The 17,725-nt window shown below is 47.1% G+C and overlaps 1 long non-coding RNA gene across 1 annotated transcript in view; it reads left to right on the top strand.

The window, feature by feature from the left end:
- Window positions 1-2,025: 2,025 nt before the first annotated feature.
- The window catches only part of LOC119452483 (uncharacterized), a 38,877-nt gene continuing 23,177 nt past the window's right edge, over window positions 2,026-17,725 (top strand). Inside the window, exons 1-2 of the long non-coding RNA XR_005191965.2 lie at window positions 2,026-2,117; window positions 14,163-14,272. This is a non-coding gene — a long non-coding RNA (uncharacterized LOC119452483). The remainder of the gene's footprint in view (window positions 2,118-14,162; window positions 14,273-17,725) is intronic.

The raw sequence follows: 17,725 nt of genomic DNA, 5'->3' as shown, positions 1-17,725 counted from the left end.
TTTCTTCCTGGTAATGTCAACTAGAATATCCGCTATCCCAATTTTCTCTATGATCCATCGCGTATATACGCCTGCGCGGCACACGAAGCACAGTCACTGCGTAAGCTGGTGGAGCGGCTCAAGAGTAGCTCCAATTTTGGCACCAGGCACAACGGGGTCTTCGCGGCAGTCTGTTCGCCTTGTTTTGACGAGAAGGATCTGATTGTCCGACCGGCGTCGATGGCGAGCTGCGGCTTGTCATGCTCTCTGTAAAGCAGTCTGCCGAGCCCGATGATGCCTGGTTGTAGCCGCGCTTGTAGCTCTGCGATTCGCTTCTTCAACAGCGGCTCGTACCTTGCGAGGAGCGCCATGACATGTACCGAAGAGGTATCCAGAATACGTAACACACACTTACGGTGGCACGGTATGTTGTTGTTGTTGTTTATGATGATTGATTATTGGAATCTTCAAAACGGGCTGGTGACAAATAGTCACCTAGGCTGCTTGAGTTAATCAGGTCCAGTTACATGCAGCATGCAACTGCCATATGCAACTTTAATGACGGGCGGCTGCGTTAGCAGGCACCTTAACTAGATGGCGCCACCATAGTGGTGGAGGCTAGGGCGCGTTTATAGGGCGTTTTTCCGCTGGCTGATAGCAAGTGCTTCGGTGGATCAAGGGTACAGCATCTGACTCCCGCGCAGCAGGCTCGGGTTTGATTCCGGCGGGCACCGCGTACTTGTTTTTCGCGTTTCCAGTGATAGATTTTACGGATATCGGAGGCGGCGGCAGTGGCGGACACCATCGGAAACCGAAACGGCTATTGGAATGAGTCCACAACAACTTATGCTGTAAAAAAGGGTTTATTCTCAACCAATCTGTAACCAAGTTATGACACGGCTGCGCACAGGTACGGTAGGACCACTCCATTACAGCCGAGAACTACCTCTACATTGTCGGCCATTGCTTATTTTCACCTCCGCAATAGCGCTGAAATATTAACTAAAGCTGACAAAACGTTTATGTTGTCGCAAATGCAACATCTATCTCACAAGTTTGCGGTAAGAACGTTTGCACGGGACAATTTCTAATCTCATATACGGGTATGTAATGTTAGCGCCCTGCGATCATCACGCCACGCAATTTGGTTGCTCTACAGCCGACCTTCTTTGCATCGTCCTCGTTGCATCGATGCCTTTCTATCGACGGTGCAATTCCGACCCAACCACAGCGAATACATCTAACAGAAAAGAGTCAAACGCAAGCAAGTTACATAGATGAGAGGTTGCATAGATGACAGAGGCGCCTTTTCAGATTTCCTGCAGACAGCATAGCATAGCGCTCACATCTCTCGGCCGACACTATAAGGAAACAAAACATTTTGTTTGCATATCTCTCGCTCAAATGTTCCATTAGCAACCACCAACTTGGGAGCAATCAGCCGCAATTCAGAATGTTACGACTAGAGAATTGAGCATGGGTGCGGAGGTGCATTGGTGTTATATATTGCGGCTGCTAACGTAATAAATAAGTTTAGGTCTACCCACAAGAGAAGCCGTGTTTGTAGTGTTGTATGTGGAAGCGTTAGTATATATTATAGTAAACATGCAGAAGTGCTTATAGAAGGTTTTTTTACATAAAATGTTTTCGCACATATAAACCGCATTGTCACATATAAACCGCAGTGCGTTGAAAGCCGAAAATTGCTAGAATTATGTGAAATGAGTGTCGTTTTATATCGCATTATATATTTTTGCATTCGTGTTTAACGTTATTAGAGATGATATGACGCCGCAACTGCGAGAGTTTGACGTTTACATTTGTGGAAATTTCGCCAGGTATTTAATCAGAACACTCGCGCATTTGCCGGGTTTTCAATGCGAGTTGTATTGTAGAAAGCCGGCTTGCAGGTTTCTATAACCTTTTCTAATGCTGTGATTTTTAAACTTCCTGCCTAGTGCTATAGCAGCAATATAATATGTAGGAAATACTGATGATCTTAGACGCTAAGGCCGCGATTTCAACCTAATGCTCATTTTAAATTTTCAGATTATACCACACTACATCAATACTGAACTTGTAAATATACCCGGATTCGCAGGACTCTTCCTGGCTGGTGTTGTAAGTGCTGGAACAAGGTAAGGACATAAAAGAGCAGACTATGCTATTTCATAATTGCAGCGGATAGGGACAATGAATTTATTGAGAAGGCACAGCGACTGCACCTAAGTTTGAGGAGCAAGATAACCTGCAAAGAACGTCATAATATTGGAGGCCTCGCGTACGAAGCTCCACAGTCTGAGAATCTTCTATTCCTACATTTATGGACAATTAAACTCAACTTTCGTACTTTTCCTAATGATTATTTCATAGGAAAAACACCGTGACTTGTTGATGTAGCTTTTATTCTTTACTTCTGTGGACTGGGGTATGTTTTCTTTTCTACGACTTGGCGAAATTGACCACGAAATTCAAGAATAACGTGTAGTCTCTCAAAAAATTGTGCAGAAATCATCGACACAATTTCCAATGTAAGCGACCAGGCGAACGCTGCTAGAAAGCTATGTGCTTTATTAAACCAATAATGCGCCAGAAAGCGTGTATTTCTGCAGCGCGGACATTCAGGTAGTGAGTGATGTTTCATCGCTTAAATGTGTAACGAACACAAACGTTAACCAGTAAATTTGTAGTGGTGTCAGAACCCTTTCCTAAAGCCGGAACAGGTTGAAAGGGCTTCCGGTCAAGAGGAAGGCAGTTCTTTTCCGAGTGCTCCACCAGAGCATCAAAACCTTCAGGCGCCTCATAGCTATTGCGTGCCAGCACGTGCCAAGAGGCCCGGCTAATCACTTACACGCACAACGATGTCGCGCAAGCGGGTGTTAAAAGGAGCGAACCATCGCATTGTGGCCCATTGACCTATTTTTGTAACTATCGGAATAACCCTGGCTGCTTATTGTAATTTGGCGAAATATTTGTGCTGCCATTGAAAGTGCCATATTGAGAGCTCATAGGTTTGTGAGAACGCTGGTCTCACCAAAGCTTTTTTTTTAATCTGATATATTTAGCATGGACGTGTTGGCGGTGAAGGTCCAACTGCAATCCACCGACGCTGCAAATGGCCGAAAGCGCCAAAGAAAGCTTTTCGCTTTATAACTTGTCCCTCACACGTCACACCTATGCGCAGTTTTTAGGGGCGAAGCTCCTTAGGGTGTGGGTCATTCCCTCCTCTGTAGTAGTAGTAGTAGTATGTAGCCACCTCTAGTTTATGAATTGCTCAAAATATGGCGTTGTGTGTCCGTACGTGAAAGAGACGCCGCATGTAGTTTTAAGAAGTGTTCACTAGAAGTCCGTAGCTCTGGTTGGCATGGAGACCGCTATGTATGTCTGTATACGCATATATACATATTATGTATATGTATAGTATAACCGGAAGCCAACTTCAGCTTCCATTTCCACTTCAGGTTCCGCTTACGGTTCCGGAAGCCAGCTTCCGGCTTCCGGAGAACGCTTCCGGCGTTTTTCTCTCTCGTCCGTAGCTAGGTGCGCTGCGGTGAACAAGGGCGTTCGTTCCCGACGCGCGCTCTCTTTCTCTCTCGTTCCCGACGCGCGCTCTCTTTATCTCTCGTCCGTAGCTGTGGTTTACCCGAATGATCCCCCGGTGCTTCGCCCACTCATCATCATTCACTTCGTGGATATGCTGTGATTTTTTTACAGGGTGTTTCCTGGTCTTTAGCTTTGCCGTGAGAGGAGATAAAAATCCTTTGACTTATCTTTGGCTACATTTCAAAGGATTTTGTTTTGTCATTTGGCCTTTTTTGTATCTGGGCAGTTAAGCATAATCTTTTGTCAGTTGTTACATCTCTACATGATTAGGAATATTTCTTCAACATGTAACTTCATGTGGTGGCGGGGAGCCGAGGTAGGACACTGGGTTTCTAACCTGAAGGTCGTAAATCGGAATCCTCGTCCAGTATGCTTCGTTTTCAGACTATGAGTTGCCCCTGGCAGTGGCAAAAAATGTCGAGAGGCAATGGGGCTATGCTAGTCCAGGTGCAACCAGATTAGAAAGGCCCACTAAGCTTCAGCAAATAAACTCTCGCACCCGAACAGTAATTGGCCTACCTGGTCCAATATTCGATCCGTACATCCCTCAGGGCACTTGCAGTTATCCCATGAACTTCAATACTCAGCGGCTGCGCAGCACTTGACCAAGGCAGTGGTCAGTCCTGCGACGCCGCAGAGGGTGCTAAAGATGTCTGGATCCGGACAGGCAACCACTGGAGACAGAACGCGGGAAGGTTTAACACGCGAACCATATCGAGTGAGGCTAGCTTATCAAGACTCTTTGAGGAATCATCAGACATTGCATGGATTATTGCCATGTTCCTGGCCGTGTTCTCTGGTACTGATGTCTTCCAGCTAAGAGAGAGTACGAAGTAGGATTTCTGATCCATAAGGACATAGCGGACAACATCGATAAATCCTATATCATTAATGTGAGGGTAGCGGACTTCCCAATCAAGCTATATGGGAAATATCGATTAAAGCTAGCACAAGCCTACCCTCCAACCTCGGGTCATCATGATGAAGAAATGGAAATGGTTTGTGAAGCTGTGGATTTTGCAATAACAACAGGTAATATCTAGTATACTGTTGTCATTGGCGACTTCAATGCAAAAGTGCGGAAAAAGCAAGCTGGAGAAGAAGCAATTGGCAACTACGTCATCGGCTCTAGGAACACTACAAGAGATATGTTTGTAGAATTCGCGGAAAGGAATAGACTCCAAATAAGGAATAACTTCTCCAGCGAGCGCTGTAACAGGAATTCGGCCTGCAAAAGCTCTAATAGAAAAACAAGAGATGAAATATATTTTTATGTTCTCTGCCGATCCCAGCATAGTGTAGGATGTAGAAGTGTTAGGTAGGGTTAAGTGCACTGACCATAGGTTAGTGAGGTTTAGGATTTCTCTCAATTTAAAGGGAGCAAGAGTAAAATTAGTCAAGAGGAAACAGGCCAATATAGTAATAATAAAAGCAAGCGAATTCAGGCTGGTACTCGCAAACAAATAAGCAGATTTATAACAGGAAGATGAAGATAACAGAGGTAAGACATGAAACCGTAATTATGCTGATGTAAGAAGCTGAAATTGAAGGGGGACGTAAGGCACCAAGGCAACCAGTAAGTAAGCTCTCCCAAGTAACAAATAAGCTAATGTCAATAGGACAAAACACGAAGATATATAACCCAAGAGATGAGATAGAATTCGTTGAACTGTCAAAACTGATCAACACGAAGAAAGTAAAGGGTGTTCTAAATTATAACGTGGGAAAGATTGAGGAAGCAGTAAAAAATGACCACAGGGTGAAATCAGTGGGAAGAAAACTTGGCACAAGACAAGGCAAGACGTATGTGCTGAAAGATAACCAGGGTAGGGTCATAAGCGATTTTGATGATATAGTAAAAGCAGCAGAATAATTCTGTAATGACCTATACACTGCAGTAGCCCGAGAATTCACGCTACCTTGAATAAAGTATTGTATAAAGTAGTGATGTATAGGAAGGAGGGGCTCCTCTTGAAACTAGCGATAAAGTCAGAATGGCCTTGCCAGACATCATCTAAGGAAAAGCGGCAGGAGAAGATCGATTGGCAGTCGTATAAGTGAAACATGGAGGAGATATGCTTTAAAACCTTGCGCCCCTCTATACGCAATGGCTAACGACTTCAAGTTTACCAGAGAGATGGAAGTATCCCAACATTATACTAACCCATGAAAAGGGTGACGTTAACAATTTGAACAGTTATGGGCCTATTAGCTTGCTTTCAGTTTTGTATAAAGTATTTTTTCAATAAAATCAGGGCAACGCTAGAGTTCAATCAACCAAGACAACAGGCTGGCTTCACCAAGGGTTATTCTACAGTGGAATAAATTCGTGTCATTTATCAGGTAATAGAGAAATCTCCGGAATTTTGTGAACGTCTCTATATGGATTTCATAAATTAGGAAAGCGCATTTGATTCAGTAAAGATGCCTGCAGTCATGGAGGCATTGCCTAATCAAGGATTACACCAGGCATACGTGAATATTGACACGTATACATGTTTTTCTTTCACCGGTGGCCGCTTTCCACCGGCTAAGAAATGCTATCGCTCGGCGCAGGACGCGCCTGTATAGGAAGTTTCTGGAACGTTATCGATGCTTCTTTCCGTTGCCTGTTTTCACCGACGCTTATGTTATCTGATTGTATGACCGAGGCGAATTGTCTAGAACTTTCTGCAAGACCAGCGGGCATCAGGGATTAATCTCGAACCTTCGATGACTCAGGTATAAAAGCCGACGCGTTTCGCCGCTGATCAGATTTTCGACGATCGCCGACTGTGTTCGCCGCTATCATTGTGCTTTGAGTGTAGCTTGCTTTTGTGGGCACAGGTTCGCCCAATCAACAACCAGTTTCGGCATACACAGTTTTACGACTGTTTACTTCAGCGTCATTACTACGTGACAATATATTGGGAAATATCTACAAAGATTCCGCAGCTACCTTAGTTTTCCCCAAGGAAAGCAGAAACTTACCTACAAAGAAAGGGATCAGGCAAGGAGACACAATCTATCCGATGCTATTCACTGCATGCTTGAAAGAAGTATTCAATCTCTTAGACTAGGGATGCTTAGGAGTTAGAATCAACTCTGAATATCTCACCAACCTTCGGTTTGCAGATGACATGGTCCTATTCAGCAACAATTGGCACTTATTACAGCAAATGATTGAGGACCTTCACCGAGAAAGTGTATGAGTTGGATTGAAGATTAATGTGCAGAATACAGCGATAATGTTCGATAGCCTGGCAAGGGAACAACAATTCAGGATCGACATTCAGCCTCGAGAGTCTGTACAGGAGTACGTTTATCGAAGTCAAGTACTCGTAGGAGGCCCTGATCATGAGAAGGAAACTTACAGAATAAAAATGGGTTGGAGTGCATATGGCAGGCATTGCCAAATCCTGTATTAGGTGTAACATTAAGAGACAGGAAGAGAGCGGAAACCGAACGGGGACAGCTGATATTCTAATTTATATTACGAGCAAAAAACGGCAGATCCCACGCCCTGCGGGAATCAATGTTATGCGAAGCAATGTACGGGGAGTCTACCAAGTTAACGAAACGACCATGCGAGCGCCAAGACGTAGGCGGCTGTTTCATAACCTAGATGACACGGATGTGATGAGATTCATGTCATGCGTCCTCAGGAGTCCCTTTAGTTACGCATAAGATACCTTAAAGCGAAATCCTTATCTTAAGTACCATCAACCACTTAGTACCATATCCGAACCCCTTCCATTGGTTTGTTAGTGTTAATGTTTTTTGCTGAGTCATTGTCATTTTTGCTGAGTCACGCTCACGACTGTGACTTCTACTATGATGCTTCAGTGTTTCCTTCACTTAGTACCCACGTCCGAACCCATTCAGTTTATTTAGTGTCAATCTTTTCTCGCTGAGGCGTCATTTTTGCTGAGTCATGCTCATGACAGTTCTAGCATCATCCTTTAGTGTTTCCTTCACTTAGTACCCACGTCACAACCAATATCAGTAGATTTTGAGTCTTAATATTTTTTCGCTGAGTCATTGTCATTTTGGCTGAGTCATGTTCATGACTATGACTTCTACCATCATGCTTTAGTGTGTCATTCCCTTAGTACCCACGTCCGAACCCGGTTCATTTCAGTGGCTTTTGAGTGTTCATCTTTTTTCGCTGAGCCATTGTCTTTTTTGCTGAGTGATGCTCATAACCATGACTTCCACCACCATGCTTGAGTGTTTCATTCGCTTAGTACCCACGTCCAAACCCATTCCAGTGTCATGGCATGCGTGTCATGACCTACATTTATGTTCATCATACACTGTGTCAATTTTGGTCCATACCAAGTTAACGAAACAACCGTGAGAGCACAAAGTCTTAGGCGGCTAGATAGATAGATAGATAGATAGATAGATAGATAGATAGATAGATAGATAGATAGATAGATAGATAGATAGATACGGTCAAAGTGGTAAATGTTCGCCAAGAAATGCTTCGCATTTAAAACAAACTGCTCCAAGCGCCGGGCCCTTCTCGTCGCAAAAAGCGCATGCTTCTTCGCTTCCCCACAAACGGCTCACAAGCGCAATCAAACACGCAAGCCCAGCTGTGTACTCGGGCCAATCCGCCTTCTCATTGAGTATGTCTTCTCACAGTCTGGTTATGCTCAGACTTAATCCTGGCAAGCTACCAAAAGCAGCCAAGCGGCATCTTTTACTGCCTGCTCTGCTCACGGTACGCATACCCACGCACCTCGCTTCCTCAGTCCTCGCAGAAGACATCAACCAAACATCTGCCACGGAGAATGTCCCGTCCAAGCAAGAACCCTCTCAAGCTCGCAAAGCACCTTTGACACTCTGTCGCATGTCGCCATTATGGACGCACTCCGTGCCATCTGTTTGTGTGACCGCCTCCTTGCCTAAGTGTCCGCTTTCCGCGACAGCCGCTCTTTTTCGTGCGCGTCGGAGGCTGTACGAGTTCACCTCGCTCCGTTTCTGTTGACGTCCCTCAAGGCACCGTACTCAGTCCTTTTTTTTTTCAAAGCGAAGCTGTATACCTCTCGTTGGTCGGAAAATTTCATGGCGTAAACACAAAACTCCATACCCCATACCAGCTGTGCAATAGCTTCGTGGAGCTGGGGGAGAGCTGAGAGAGAGTGAAAGCAGATTATAAATATACCATCGCGCACCTCTTTCTCTTCACAACGACAATCTCTCTCATAGCAGATGCGGGGTGGAGAGGAGTGGTGAAGGAATGTGGTAGTGGGACGCGTAGAGCTGCTGACGACGTCGGTTGTGTTTCCCCGCGTTCGCGCCGAACGCGCCTGGTGTCCGTGACTGCAACGATGCCTCTGGCGGCGACTCGGCAGGTTTCCACCAGGCACCTGGACACTAGTTGCTTCCGAAAGACCGAAGCGAGAGCTAGGGAAGTTGAAACCAAGTGCCGCAGAAGAGAACATCCCGAGTTTAGATTGAGGGAAGCCGAGAGTTCGCCTAGGCGAAGAAATGAAGAACGGGAGGCTTTTGAACGTGGTCGGTTGAATTCATCGCCATACTACGCAGAACTTCGCGAAGAAATCCTGAGCGCCAGGAACTGAGTGTGTGGTTTGCCATTACTTTACTAGGCTTTCCCCAGCTCCGGTAGCATAGCCACGCGTGATTTTTTTAATCTCGTACTTGCGCGCATCATTGACTTTATCTCTCGTGCCCTCCCCTTTGATGTCCGCCTTGCAGTTTATGAGGATGAATTGTCTGTCCTCGCGTGCAGACCCACTTCAAGTTGGAAGCAAGTCCGTCAAACCATCCAATGCGCCATCCACGATGTCGACTCTTACCTCACCGGCATAGGACTTAACCTACCGCCAAGCAACACTGAGGCCCTTCTCATACATCCCCACTTCCTTGGGCGCTACCAAAATCCTTCCCTCAGTCTGCGAGGTGTACTTCTCTCATGGTCAGCTAGAGATCGCAACTTGGGCGTCCTCATTGACCGCATACATAGCTGGAAACGAGCCATAGCTGCTCTTCGCAAGGGCTCACCTAAAGTTACAAAATGCCGCGCGCTCCTTCCTCGCTCGAGGCCGAAGGTGTTCACCGCAACTGGCCCTTAGGGTGTACAATGCCGTTGCCACCTCAAGATGCCTCTACGGTCTCCCTTTGGCGCTCATGAAACCCACCTAATGGGAAACTCTCGACACCCATCACAGAGAAGTCATTCGACAGCTCTACAGCCTCCCACGCACGTCGCAAATAGGCCCCGCTTGCGGAAACCAAGTACTTCCCCCTCTCCCTCAAAGCAAAATGGGACGATCTTAACCACGTTGAGCGTCTCCAACGCACCCAACAAGGATACAAACTTGTTTCGCGGCTGCACTCTTTCACCCACTTCGGTATAGGACGGTGCGCAGCAGACTTTCACTCCTTCGTAAAAGTCGCCCCTGACTGTGGCTGGCTTCCCGCCACTCTCCACCTTCACCGCACGCCCGTCCTTCATAGCACGATTCGCGGGGTTAGGAGCAAGCGGAACACCCCCGCTTGCTCTATTCTGCAAGAAGTCGCCGACACATTTGAGGAAAGAACCTCCGACCGTGTTCAAATCTTTACGGACTGCTCGGTTCTCAAGGACGGTTCCGCAGCAGCAGCCTGTACTATCCCAGAGCCGTCAATTCCAAAAGTGTGCCGCCTCCGCTGCAGTTGATCTTCAACTCTGGCCGAACTCACGTCACTCGACCTGGCTGCCGACCTTCTACTCGAACACGTCCTTCCAGCTGTTGCCATACTTACCGACTCCCGTGCGGCTTTACAAACGCCCATGAAAGGAGAATGAGGCCCTCTCATAGAGCAACGACTTTCCATGAAGTTTGCAAACGCGCAACAAATGGGATGTGACCTCGTTCTCCAGTAGGTTCCTTTCCACGTCGGTATTCGCGGAAACGAGCTGGCTGATGTCCTAGCCAAAGGTTAGGACATCATGCCCCTGACGTGCCCCACACTAACTTTGTGTTTATTTTTGACGGTGCACGGCACGTTATCTCTGACGCCCTCGGAGCTAAGCATACCGACGCGCGAGTCGCATCTGGCTCTCCGCACAGTCCTTTAACCGAAGTTGGAGCTCTCACGAGCCGACCGGGCCTTTCTGTGGGTGCGCGCCGATCGCTGTGTGTGCGAGTGAAAGCGTAAGGGAGGAAGGCAGGCCAACAGCGCGGTCTTCTTTCGCGCGCAAAGCAGGGGGGTGAGGTGACCGAGAGGGAGGGTGTGTGTGTTGTGCTCGGTCGGCTGCTGCTGATAGCGCGGCCGCGCGGCCGCCGTATCTAGAAAGCAATGTGTGATGTGGGCGAAGTGTGTGCCAGTGCGGGCCTCATCTTCAAAGCTATCTGCCATGGGGAGAAAGTGGATGCGCCGAGTGCCGGTTAAAACCCCTATATATATATATATATATATATATATATATATATATATATATATATATATATAAAGTAGCGACACTCTCCTCGTCCGCCTTCCCTCCTCTTCGTTTCTGCTCTCTTTCGCGCTCCTCTTTCGACCGTTGCACCGCCTACACCGTTTGAAACACGTGCACTTGTTTATCTTTCGCCGCTGATCAGATTCGACAATCGCTGACTGTTGTATTCGCCGCTATCGTTGTGCTCCTCGCCAGTCGGTAGAAGCTTCTCGGGCGAAAATGGCGATGGAGCGTGATCGTAAACAAGCGCAGCCAGCGCCCGGGGGTTCGACGGTCAACGTGATGCCATTAGGCCAATACCGACGCGGCGTCGGCCTCGGACAGGGTGTGCGAGGAGGCGGCGGCATTCTTCAAAGCGTGACGCTACTTTTTACATATAGGGGCTTTAGTGCCGGTAACTTCGTATGCGCTGTGCTTTCGACGTTTAGTTCGCGTTGAAGCAAGGCAAGAGACAGCATGAAGGTTAATTTGCCCGCTGCTGCTGGCGCACTTTCTCACTCCGGCATTTTCACAGTGAGTTTCCGCGGTCATCGAGGGAGATGTGTTCATGTTTACCTGTGCGCACGTGACGTCGTGCTTGTCTATTTAGTTAGTAAGCAAATGCTTACAACTTAAGAGGGCCAATAAACTACTCTCCTTGCTTCCTATACATCTCTACTTATTTGCTATCGCAATCGATGCTTCGCATTTTGGGCGAAACTGCGACTTTTTTTCTTGCCAGGATATTGAAGACTACTTTTGTCTTCTACATATTATTCTTAAGCCCACTCTTATTACACTTTCTTGGTTAAGGTCATCAACCATTTTTTTGCAACTTGTTGTCAGTGTAACTGAGGGAGGTCAAGTGAAGGGAAGCGTAGTCGAGGACTGCAGAAAATTAGCTGGGATGATGGAATTATGAAATTTGCAGGGGCGAGTGGGAACCAGCTAGCGCAAGACGGGCAATTACAATTCGCTGGGCGATGCCTTCGGCCAGCAATGAACATAAAAATAGGCTGATGATTACATGAAATGCCTACACTAACGTTTATTCATTAACAAGTTAGAAGCAGTTGAAAGTTGTGTCGCACGTCTTGCAACTAATTCATGCCGTCGTTAAGCGTGAGACCCGGCTCGTTGGTAATGTTTTTTAAAGATAGCGACACAGCGGACGGAGGATAGAAACAAGGAGTGAACGAGTCTAAGAGAGCTTCCCTTTTTCGGTGGTTGTGTTCATTCATGTATTCTTTCAGTACTCCATCCGCTGTTGCCCTGTTTCTGTCATGTAACGAGAGTGTTACCACCCTGAAAACTTGTTTATCTTGGGGTACATTATAAACACGCCGCCGAAGTACTGGAGACCTCCCACATACTATTCTCAAAGAAATAATTACACTAAGAACATCACAGAGATTCAGTCACGCGCCGCCGTTTTCAAGGCACTTCTTTTATCCGCGACATCGTTATGATACGTACTCATTATGCTGAATTGTTCACTCATAACACTACGCCAAGGCAACCTATTATAATTGCGCCTTTCGAGATTTGACTAACACGTGCGATTGGTACTTTATGACACTATCGTTACATCTTTGCGTTTTCCCCCGTATGTAGTTAATATTGCCCTCTTGGCCCATGGAATAATCCTAATGAAGGAAGCACATACATATCGTAAAGAGACTGACAGCCGGCCGTCCGCCAGGACGCCTCTTTTGCTCCAATTTTATTCTCATCGGCTCCTCCCTGCCAGAGCTCCTCAATTCGGCCACACGGCGTTCGCTCAGCTGAATCGAAAGAAGCACAGCGCTGTCACTTCTCACAGAGAATCGCTTTTTTTACTTGGTACACGTGCATGGCAAATTATTTTTTCATGCGTCTTTCTGAGCCGATTTCATACGTTCTACATACAACGCGCCAAGTATTCGGGCACATCCTTTCCATGATCACAGAAGCCATAGTCAGAGGAAGTGATAGTGCTTACCATAAACTCCAGATTGTCCCGTGTAACATCAAGGAGGCCAACAGTCAAAGGAGGAACACGGGTTGCTTACTGACAGCATGAGGCGTGGAATAAAAGGTTATCGCGTATTATAACCCTGATTAGAGTGCGTCAAAAATAAAAACAGTGCACCACAAGAAAGAAAGCGTGGCTTGTCTTGTTTTAGAAAACAAATGACTAGCTGTTGCGACGGCCGAGAAGAAACCATCAGTTGACATTTACAACTTGTTGGCAAACTGTCATGGTTGTGTCGACTACTACTGCTCTGGCATTGCCTGCGCCAAGTGTTTACCTATCTTATATTTTACTTCAGCAATATCAGTGGCCACACAATGAAATAAGTATCTTCAGTGTTGTGTATAGTGTTCCACTGCTTGTAACGCCAAGCCTTTGCTACCTGCGAAGCAAGCAGGAAGTTGTTGAGTTTAACTGCTTCTCAGTATACGTAACAAGCTGCGCAATATAATCCTAGTAGTCGGATCTGGAACTACTGATTCAGAGGTGAAGGTCTGAAATTCCTCGCTGACAACCGAGAAGTCACGATTCCGAATCACGAAAGCGGCGCGAAGCTTTCGTCTTGCTTCGTCGTCGCTCTGTTTGTTTATCTTACCATGGTGTCACATATTTTTAAGAATTAGTAATGTGGTAAAAATTACATGTTTCCAACAATTCGCAAATCATAACCAAATAAAGCCAACAGACAACGAAGCCAATGAAAGCATAGGGGAAATTAAGTGTATTTGAAAGTGGAATGCAGAAAATATTAAGGAAAAGGGAAATAAAAGTGGACGAAAAGATAACCTGTGGCCGGCGGGAGCCGAACCCGCAACCTCCGCCTTACGCGTGCGTTGCAATACCAATTGTGCAACGGCGACGGCCATCAATTCGTCCACTAACTTGGGTATTTAGGTTTTTACTAGATCTAGCCCTAGGAGTGTTAGCCAGCGCCACCACCGATGCTTTCCTTAGCTTCGTCGTCTGTTGGCTTTATGTGGTTATCATTAACAAAATCGAGCCCGTCGGTTCCCATTCTTCTTTCAACATTTTGCAAGCATTTTACTGATTGTTCATGAGGGTTCGCACAAATTAAACGAAATACAGCAGTTTGATGTGAATAGCTTTCAGCAGATGCAAGTCCTGACAAAAAAATTGTTTCCTCCCATGCAGCACAATATCATCAGCGATAAATTCACAAGCAGCGATCCTCTACGTCGACGTCATCGCTCACGGATACAAAAGAGCAGACGAGCACGTCTTGATGATTACACGCAGCACCGGTTAAGTATAGACCTCTTTTTGTCTTTGTACCTAACATGGATATCCCGCAGGGTAACTTATTTCGTTAACAATAATTTTAATAGAGGTTGTCAGTGGTTACCAATCAAGAGCTATTCATATTTTAATTCATAAAGAGGCCCTGAAGCACTATTTCAGCATAGTAAGAAAAGGTTGCCGCATAGGCTGCTTTGAACATGTGAGTCAGACAAATGCAAATACACTGCGTGCAGCAACGAATCTAAAATCTCGTGTAAAAACAGCGAAAAACCACTTGCTCCATCTTCCACAATGACGTCCTGTGGCGTCATCGAAAGCAGCTGGGCCTGCAGCGCTATTGGCTGATTTTGTAATTGAAAATTTTAAAATAAATAGATGAAAAAAATGGCTGCCCCTTCGACTCCGTGAAGATGGTCGAACAGCGAAGTTGTACATTCTCGGTCGCTTGGCTGGCCCAAACTCCGGTACTTGTGGAGGATGGGACCCGTGCGACGGCGTTACTAGCGCGTTCCTCATGACCTGAGCAATGTCACGCTGGCGCTCACGTCGGGCGGCTTCTTCTTCGGGAGTATAAGCAGTCTTGGCCATTATCGAAGAAAAATGTGGAGCAAGGACTGACTTCTCTTGTTTACACCTAACCGACCCTCTCAGTGACTTACTTTTCGCAAACAGTCATTCACTTCCTGACTCACTCGCCCCCTTCTAGACGCGGCGCAGCTGCCTATCTCACTCACGCCCCTCTCGCTCCCAGGTCACGTGACCAGCCTGACGCCAAGCATCACGATGGCACAGGGTCGACCAAGAACAGCTCCGCTGTTAAAATATTGTTACCTGAAAATAGGTTTAAAATATATTTATAGGGATATTTACAATGCGGTTACTGGCATACAAAACATACAAGATGGCAACACCAATCCGCGCGCCATCAGGGAGCGTCGTCGTCTTCCGTACTGTCCTCAGCTTCGTCTCGAGAAGCGCTTGGTAACGCGACCTCCGACGCCGAAGGCGCCGTGACGGTGCTGGCTAGATCGCCCGCGTTGTATCGCTTGAGGCGGGTGGCGTGTGCTACATGGGTGGAAGGTCGAGACGTGCTCGAATCGAGAGGCGTGACCTCATATGTGACGTCGGTCACTTGGCGCAAGGCCCCTTACTGGCCAGAGTAAGGCGAAATGAACTTTTCGCAAAGGCCAACTCGTCGCGACGGTGTCCAAAGAAGGACCCTATCACCAGGGTTGAAGGGGGCATCGCGGTGGCGGGCATCATAAAACACTCGTTGCTCGTCCTGCGAAGCGGTAAGGCGCAGGCGTGCAATCTGACGTGCCTCTACAGCTCTGAAGATGGCATCACGGGCGTATTCTGACGACGAGTCGAGAAGGACGGGAAGGAGGGTGTCAAATGGCAGCGTGGGATTTCTTCTGTACAAGATGTAAAACAATATGTATGTCTGCCAACTCAAGAATGCAGAAAATCAGTTCATATTTACACTGAGCGTGGCTGCGTCAACTGCCCGTGGACGCCGATATGGAAGAGGCATGCTGCGTATCGCAGTCTCCCGCGGCCGCCACAGTGTTTCGCGACAAGCCCTCGCGCCAATGCGACACTCTACTTTTGGCCGGGGATTTGCTATGTTGCTTTCTCTGCTGTGTAAGTTTCCAGAGCGCTAGCAGAGACGAAGAGAAAACAGGGTGAAATGCAGGTATCATTGCGATAACTCCCCTTACATTTGAAGGATTCGAACCATTTTTCGCGGCATGGTATTCGTAAGACGACGTCCTTTTATTGGTGAAACCATTCTCAGATTAGTTGGAAATTGTTTCGAGGCCACTTGGATAAGAAGCGCAATGAAGTGTGGAATATGTCTCTCGGTTGGGCGTGAGGTTATGTAGTGTTTCAATCACGTATATCTTAGTACAGTGGCGTAGCCAAGGGGGGGGGGGGGTTCGGGGGGTTCAAACCCCCCCCGAAATTTTTTGCACCCCCCCCCCCCCACTAACCCACCCTTTTCTCTCGTCGCTTCGCGCACGCTGACATATTTCAAGAAACCGGTGCTACTTTCACACTTTCATTCCTGGGCGCTTCCGTTTGGGTTGGTAATTTACAGCGAATCATGTCTGCATATGGAAAAAAACTGTCACGGTGTTTGTCAAGGCCTTGACACTCTGTGAGGTTTTGGGCGCGAATGTGGCGTCCGCATTCTGAAACAACAAATGCGCAACAAATGCGCAACAAATGAAGCAACAAATGCGGCAGCCACATTTTAGATGAAGGCGAAAATGCTGGAGGCCCGTTTACTTAGATTTAGGTGCACGTTAAAGTACCCAGGTGGTCGAAATTTCCGGTATACATTTCCGCCGCTTCCCTTCAGGTGCCGGTTAGGCCGCGTTCGCGTAGGAACTTGGTCTCGAAGCTGTCGGAAGCGGAAAAATGTTGCAAAAATCCGCCTGCCTAAGCAGCAAAACAGGCAGAAAAACAGGCGGCGAGCCAAATTGGTCTCGGACCGATTTTTTCGCCATGGCGAAGCGGAAACGCCGCGGAAAGTCGTTCTGCTCGACCGGAAGCTACACTAGCATGTAAACTTCCGGTCGTAACATTGAACATGGCACAAAAAGTGTAGGCTGTAATGCTGATCGACGCGATCAAGAACCACCCCTTCCTCTACGACAAGAGTGGCACTCAAGCGTACTGTCAGCAATACTCGCGATAGTATTCAACGTCGCGCGACAGGAGGTGCGGCAACGAAGCCTTGGCGTGACCCAACTTCTTACACTTTTGCAAAGCCAGGCGAACCCACCACTGCCGTTTCCGAGGTTTTCTTGTCTTCCGTTTATTCATTGTCGATTTCTAGAAAACAAATAGGTAGAAGTATAAAAGCCATTTCTTCTTCCACTTCCATGGAAGACAATAGTTAGGCAGATTCCTCGTTGGCGCTCCATAATTCTCCTCGCACGTGCAAGGTATGTTGCAGAAGTCGCAGGGTGCTTTTCTCGTCGCGACGATAGATTGGGAGCGTAGGTCTCACGTAGGACGCGCAGGCTTCGGCGAGCCTCAACACAAGGGCCAGCCCGGGTTTTAGCTTTGGTGTTCCCGTTGCCGCTTTCGTGTCCTGGAGGCGCCGAAAATAATACGAAATGATGAAATGTTATTACAACTTGTAAATAAAAGCTATTAAAGAAATATAATCACGCCTATAGGCAGCAACCTGTGACACAGCGCTACCGCGCCCGTGTGAGGAGAATTACAGAACGCCAACGAGGAACTTACCGAAGGTCGCAGATGACACGCGAACTTGCGCAAGATGATCACTTTTGATGATGGGTGGGTCAGTGAATGAACATACCGCTCGAAATAATGCGATAATGAGCGCCACCACGCCGACAAACGTACGCAGACTAGATGGATGTGGACGAAAGCGGCAGCGCGGCCGCGGTGGTAGCAAAACAAATGTGAACTTGGAC

Source organism: Dermacentor silvarum, chromosome 5 (assembly GCF_013339745.2).
Source record: "Dermacentor silvarum isolate Dsil-2018 chromosome 5, BIME_Dsil_1.4, whole genome shotgun sequence".
NCBI lineage: Eukaryota > Metazoa > Arthropoda > Arachnida > Ixodida > Ixodidae > Dermacentor > Dermacentor silvarum.
The sequence above is the reverse complement of the archived record's forward strand: the minus strand, read 5'-3'. Positions and strand labels throughout refer to the sequence as shown.